General features: G+C 35.9%; 1 non-coding gene across 1 annotated transcript; it reads right to left on the minus strand.

Annotated features, from left to right (window-relative positions):
- Positions 1 to 666: 666 nt before the first annotated feature.
- Positions 667 to 773, minus strand: LOC138811475 (U6 spliceosomal RNA). Its single transcript, XR_011367411.1, has one exon. It is a non-coding gene; the product is annotated as a U6 spliceosomal RNA (small nuclear RNA).
- Positions 774 to 7,844: the final 7,071 nt, after the last annotated feature.

The following is a 7,844-nucleotide window of genomic DNA, read 5'->3' on the forward strand; positions in this document are numbered from 1 at the left end:
GCAGGTTTTTACTGTGTGCAGGACCCAAGATGACCTCAGACCCAAATCCTTTTACTCCTACCTCCTAAACGCTTCGAATTACAAGCCTTTACCACCACACCTGGTTCTTTTGATTTTTTTTTGATGAGGCTTATAATAGTTATGAAGTAGTATCATAGTAATTTTGAATTGCATTTCTCTAATGACTTCTGTTTACAAAGCATTAAGCCATCATAGAAGTGGTATTAAACACAACTTTGTAAACCCACTGGCAATTTTCTTTGGGCCTGGCTGACTTCACTTAATATAATTTTTTACAAGTCTTTCCATTTCCTAACAAATGGGGCAATGTCATTCTTTCTGATGGAGGCATAGAATTCCATTGTTTATATATACCACATATTCTTGATCCATTCATCTAGAAGGGACATCTAAGTTGGTTCCATATCTTAGCTATCATAAATAATGCTGCAATAAACATAGTTGTGATAGTAGTTTTAGTATGGTCTTGTTTGTGGTCATTTAGGTAAATCCCCAAAAGTGGGATTGCTGGGTCAAAGGGGAGCTTTATGGGGAGTCTTTTGAGGAACCTCCATAATGCTTTCCAAAGTGGTTGAACACGTTTACATTCCCACCAACAATGCTGTATGGTTCCCTTGTGGCCACATCCCCTCCAGCTTCTGTTGTAAAAATATGGAACACTCCACGAATTTGCATGTCATCCTTGTGCAGGTGCCATGCTAATCTTCTCTGTATCGTTCCAATGTTAGTGTATGTGATGCTGAATTGAGCACACCATATTTTTTATATCTAAAGTGCAATTGATTTTTTTTAACTGCACAATTGAAAAAAAAGGAAGTTCAAAAGAATTGTCGTGAAATTTTACAACCATATATTTCTTTTTTTCTTTTTTTTATTTTTATTTTTATTTTCTGTGAACATACTGTACAGAGGGGTTACAATTACATGGGCAAGATAATGAGTACATTTCTTATCAAGCATTGCAGCCTCTTCCTTTGTTTACTCTTCACATCTCTTCCCAGCCTCCTCCCCCGGCTCCTCCTCCCCCCCCCCCACCAAAGTTGTAAAGTTCGTTTTCGACATGACAACTTGTACTTCTCATTGTTGCAACGGGTCCACCTGTATCCTTAAACGACTTCTTTTTCCCCATCTCCTCCACAGATTATACCGACATCAAATATAGTGAAAGCAGGGGTTATACTGTGGGGGAGGGACATACAAAGCAACAAAGAAATAATTTTATAAATGCGTTAGAAACAAATGCATGAAAGAAAAAAAACCATTTAAATGCATATCTAAGGGTTCATTTTCTTAACATCACATTATCTGAATCTTTTTTGCTTGACTTATACATATACTATATATTGCAAATAAGGGAAACCATGGGACCTATGTTTCTTTGGGCCTGGCTTACTTCACTTAATATAATTTTTTCCAAGTTTTTCCATTTCCTAACAAATGGGGCAATGTCATTCTTTCTGATGGAGGCACAGAATTCCATTGTGTATATATACCACATTTTCTTGATCCATTCATCTACTGAGGGGCACTGGTTCCATATCTTAGCTATGGTAAATAATGCTGCAATAAACATAGTTGTGCTGGTAGCTTTAGTGTGGTATTGTTTGTAAGCATTTGGGTAAATGACCAAAAGTGGGATTGCTGGGTCATAGGGGAGCTCTATGTGAAGTATTTTGAGGAACTTCCATACTGCTTTCCAAAGTGGTTGAACAAGTTTACACTCCCAGCAACAATGAAGTAAGGTTCCCATCTGTCCACATCCCCTCCAGCATCTGTTGTTATTAGATATTAGAGTTCTTGATTTTTGCCATTCTAACTGGGGTGAGGTGGTACCTTAATGTTGTTTTGATTTGCATTTCTTTTATGACTAGGGAGGTTGAGCATTTCTTCATGTGTCTATTGGAAAGAAGGATTCTTTCTTCTTCAGAGAAGTTTCTCTTTAAGTCTTTAGCCAACTTATTTCTTGGGCAGTTGTAGAACCATACATTTCTTACATAAGCACACATTTAAGAAGAAAGTCAAATTGACATGTCAAAAACAAAATAATTCCAGATGTTTGTTATTCAAGAAATGTATAGGAGGAGGAATTCAACTATTCTGTACAAGGCACCTGTCATAATAAACACTGCAGCAAGTGTTAAGGTTTGTTAAAAGTTTTAATGTTTTAAATATATTTAATTTTGGGAATTTGTTTATATATGCCAAAATTAGGACTGTTTGGCAGGTATAAAACTTTTCTATAAAGTATTTAAGATTTATAGTAACAGACATATACTACTAAGTATGTGCATTTCAGAGTTTAGGGAAATTTTATTAATGAGAAGTCACAATGTTTTTGTGTAAAGAAGCAGAATAAAGAGTTCACACTTTGTTTACTACACAGTTTCTGTTAAAACTTTAGGGCTTCCTTAGTTTATATGTTAATGAGGAAAAATGATGATATAAGCCATAAACAAATAATGAGATATGCCATAAATAGTAATCTTAGTGGGTAACTTTAAAGACTGCTCATATTCTATAAAACTGTTGTTGAACTTCACAACCTTAGTCAGTGTTAAATGTACATGATTATGAGAAAATAGTAAAACCGAATATGTAGCATATTTCAAATAGTTAAAACACATGTTTTTAATTTTATTAATTAATATTTAATTATTGGTTTCCTTTATTTGAAACATTGTTTTACTTGTTGACTTATAGTACAACTTTTTTTTGGGGGGGTATCCAGTCATGGGGCCTGAACTCTGGGCCTGGACCCTGTCCCTCAACTTTTCAGCTCAAGGCTAGTGCTCTGCCACTTGAGCCCCAGCGCCACTTCTGTGGTGCTGAGGAATCGAACCCAGGGCCTCAGGCATGCAAGGCAAACGTTCTACCACTGAGCCACCTTCCCAGCCCTTGTACAACCTTTTGTAAGTCATCATTAGGAGGTACTTTGAGAAGGTTACTTGGATGGCCAAACCAATTTTTATAGGTGCATGTTAATTTACAAAGAGGAAAATTAAGAACAAAATATGTATTATATCTAAAATATACTTGGAACTCAAAAAATTAAACCACCCAACAACAAATCCTCAAAGAAACAACTGCCCAATAAATAAGTGGGCGAAAGACTTAAAGAGAAACTTCTCTGAAGAAGAAAGAAGGATGGCCAATAGACACATGAAGAAATGTTCAACATCCCTAGCCATAAAAAAAATGCAAATCAAAACAACATTGAGATATCACCTCACTCCAGTTAGAACGGCAAAAATCAAGAACTCTAACAACAACAGATGCTGGAGGGGATGTGGACAGAAAGGAACCTTATTTCATTGTTGGTGGGAATGAAACTTGTTCAACCACTTTGGAAAGCAGTATGGAGGTTCCTCAAAAGACTTCACATAGATCTCCCCTATGATCCAGCAATCCCACTTTTGGGCATTTACCCAAATGCTTACAAACAAGAACACACTAAAGCTACCAGCACAACTATGTTTATTGGAGCATTATTTACCATAGCTAAGATATGGAACCAACCCAGATGTCCCTCAGTAGATGAATGGATCAAGAAAATGTGGTATATATACACAATGGAATTCTATGCCTCCATCAGAAAGGATGAGTTTGCCTAATTTGTTAGGAAATGGAAAGGCTTGGACAAAATTATATTAAGTGAAGTAAGCCAGGCCCAAAGAAACATAGGTCCCATGGTTTCCCTTATTTGTAATATCTAGTATATGTATGAGTCAAGTGGAAACGGTCAGATAATGTCATGTCAGGAAAATGAACCCTTAGATGTGTATTTTAATGTTTTTTTCTTTCATGCATGTGTTTCTAATGCATTTATAAGATTATCTCTTTGTTCCTTTGTATGTCCCTCCCCCACAGTATAACCCCTGCTTTCACTATATTTGATGTCAGTATAACTTGTGGAGGAGATGGGGAAAAACCAGTTGTTTAAGGATACAGGTGGACCTGTTGCAACAATGAGAAGTACAAGTTGTCATGTCCAAAACTAGCTTTACAACGTCGGTGCGGGGGGGGGGGGAGGAGAAGGATTGGGATTGGGGGGAGGGGGGAGACTGGGAAGGGATGTGAAGGGTAAACAAAGGAGGAGGATGCAATGCTTCGTAAGAAATGATACACATTATCCTGCCCACGTAATTTAACTCCTCTGTACAGTATGTTCACAAACAAAATAAAAGAAAATTTAATTAAAAAAAAGAAGGTTGAGAAAGTACCTAAAAAAATTATCAAATAGAGTCTGAATCAGGAGTGTTGATAAATGTCCACACCTAATATCTTAGCCCTAGGCTGAAGCAGTGGTATTACAGAATTGAGGCAACAAAACGTGACAGACTGTGTTTTGTTTTGTTTTGTATTTTGATTTTGTTGGTGATGGGGCATGAACTCTGGGGCCTGGGTGCTGTCACTCAGCTCAAGGCTAGCGCTTCCACTTGAACCATTGCACCACTTCCATCTTTTTTGTTTATGGGTGCTGAGGAATCAAACCCTGGGCCTCATGCATGCAACGCAAGCACTCTACCACTGAGCCACCTTCCCAGCACCTGAGAGACTGTGTTTTAAAAAAACCATCTAAACAACAGTTGCTTTCTGCTTTGAGTTATATAAGGAAATATATAAATATATTTTTATATTTTTGTGAATTGTACTTCTAAATTTATACTAACTTCAGCCACTTTATCCTTTTCAAAGTCATGAAATATCTCTGAGAGTTTGCTTCTGTGAAAATTGTTTTTGCATTTATAATTTCTCCTGAGTTATTTTTATTTTTATCAAAATAACTTTATATTTCATGTTGATGGGTTATCATACATCAAATGCCTTCAAATGTACATGTAGAGTCTAAAGATAGCAGTATGAATATTCTCATACAGCTCTTGTTTATCTGTTATGCACTTCCAGTATTATGATATTTCTCTCTCTTTCAATCTCTCCCATTTCCTCTCTTTCTCTTTCATGGTCCATGTCTGCTACTTAGAATTTCTGCTGATCTACTTACTATTCCTTCAGGATCCACTGGTTTTGTGGGAACATGATAGCGACCATCAGTTACCCTTGCATTCTTTAAGAGTTATAACAGTTACATGATATTATTCTTTGCCATTCAAAATGGCAAAACAGCAAATCTAGGAATTCCTTTTCATTTTATTACTATTATAAATTTTATCTCATAAAAATTGTTGGGATGGATAAGATACTCTGACCTGTGACCTAAAAGTTCTTTATCTTGGGGCTGGGATGGTGGCTCAGTGGTAGAGCGCTTGCCTTGCATGTCTGAGGCCCTGGGTTCATTTCCTCAGCACCACATAAGTAAAAAGAAAAAAAGCCCGAAGTGTCACTGGGGCTCAATTGGTAGAGTGCTAGCCTTGAGCTGAAGAGCTGAGGGACAGCGCCCAGGCCCAGAGTTCAGGCCCCACAACTGGACCCAAAAAGTTCTTTTTCTTTTACAAACAACCTTTTTCTTTTATTATCAGTTAGTTACTACATATAATGAAAACAAAGCTATCCTATAGAAAGTAGACCGAAGTTGCTCACAGGGATGAAAAACAAAGGAATGTGAGAAGTGAGTACAAAGGATGCCCATCATAGAGCACAGATCCTAGGAGCAATTTATCATGTACACTTTTTGAGAATGACAATGTGCTGGAAGTATAGGTTAAGTCACTGAACAACTGATATATATATATATATATATATATACATATTTATATCTGTATATTTATTTATATTTGCATATATATGTTTTTATACCCTTATATATGTACAAATGTATGTTACTATACACACAAGTACAAGCATACATATACACATGTATACATGCACACATGGAGAAAGACACATAGTTACAGACAACACAAGTTTCACTAGTTGTTGAATATGCCTTGGATGGAATGCTTGGAACCAAATATGTTGAAGATGTATTTGTCTCTAAGAATTCTTTTACCACTCCTCTTATCTCTTAAAATTGGTAGTTTTTGACAGATTCGATTTGCAAAATGCGGTACAAGTGATAGCAAATCACTCAGAAATCTCAGTAAGTAAAGGTCATATGGTGTTTCCTTGCTCCCTACAGAATGCTTGCTCTTGTAGACACTCTCAACAATCAAAGCATGAGGAGAATACCCTGGTCAAGAATAAAGTTATAAAGCTTTAAATGGCATCCTTACTTGAACTCCTTTTCAACAGCATCAATTCCTAAGCAGATGAGTGAATCCTCAGAACACTGGATTCTACATATACATTTAACCAACCCATGTGAAAAGTTCTATGTGAGAAATCCTGACTGAGGTCTTGCTGATTTCCTGGCCAAGAAAATAAGAAAAAAAGAAAATATTTTTAATGTTTTAAAGTTTGAGAATAATTTGTAACCTGTCAACAAATGTGTAGAACACAATTATACCAAGTGAAAAAAATGCTGGCGTTTCATTTATGTGCTCTTGGCCTTGGCAAGTAATTTTAGGTGTGTCAACACAAGTAGAATCAGCAAAAATCAAGACAGCACTTCTTCATTTAAGATACAAGGAAAGGATACAGGTTGACCCACTTTAACAATGAGATGTACAAGACAGTCTATCAGAGTGGGGGTGAATGGGGAAGTTGGGGATGTGTGAAGGAAAACTATGGTAGAGGAAAAACAAATGATGGGGTAACAATGCTCAAGAAGAAATGTACTCATTACCTTACTTAGGTAATTGTAACCCCTATGTACAGTATATTTACAATAAAAATATATATTAAAAAGATACAAGGAAAACTTCTGTACTTATAGGAATTTGTATTTGTCACTCAATATCAGTAAGGTATTGGTTTTAGGACCAGAGGCTATGAACACTTTGGATACTCAAATTCTCTACATGAACACAGTATATTATTTACTTTAGAATCTGCCCACAAGCTAGTGCAGAGTAATTGCTATGAAAATTTTTACTACATTCTCTGTTTGTAATGAAACATAAAATTATATTCACTATGAACAGATACAATTTTTTTCAGATAAATTTTGTCAGCAGTTTGTGGATGGAATTGGGACAGCAATTTTGAAAAGCACACATTTCTTCACCAAGACCGGTCTGCAAATTGTAACAAGGAGCTAATACAGCATCATTGAATAGTATGGAACTCCAAGGAGAAGTACTTGAGACATTATCAGAAAGTGTAACAACCCAAGGACTTTTTAGAAATTCAGCTGCTAGATTTCTCATGGAGAGCTTTCATAACACTTTTTGAAGCACAAGTCAGAACCTCACTGAAGTGTAGATGGTTTTCCCTCTCCTTTCTGTCATGCTCTGTCATTATCAATCAACATATAGCTAATCTTGAATAATCCTCTAATAACAAAATGTTGATGGAGTGTTTGTATGTAGAAAATCTGGGAAGGCTAACTTTTTCCAATTAGGACAGTCTGTATTCTATGACCCAGCAGAGAGAAAACTAGGTAAGCATCCATTTGCAACCTTCTGAATAATTCTGATTCTGCCAACATCAGTTATCTATCCATACCTGTGCACAAGTAAGAAGATTTTAAAAGCGTTTAGTATTTAAAATTTAAACTTAAATATAGAATGAAATTAGTTCCAATGCATAACATTAAGATATTTAGAAACAACTGAGAAACCTAAAGGTCTATAAGATTTATTTTTATTGGAAGTGAAGGAATTTGATTCTCTACGGTTTAAGCAATTTGCAGCAGACTTGATACTTATTAAATTTTGTATATTGAAAGGAATACAAGCCTCAACAATATGTCAATACTATCCTCTTATTTATCTCTAAAGGTTTATGCTTCTGGTCTCTTAATATTAAAACTTCAAAAAATTTTA

Source organism: Dipodomys merriami, unplaced genomic scaffold (assembly GCF_024711535.1).
Source record: "Dipodomys merriami isolate MVZ:Mamm:240054 unplaced genomic scaffold, mDipMer1.0.p SCAF_53, whole genome shotgun sequence".
Classification (NCBI taxonomy): domain Eukaryota; kingdom Metazoa; phylum Chordata; class Mammalia; order Rodentia; family Heteromyidae; genus Dipodomys; species Dipodomys merriami.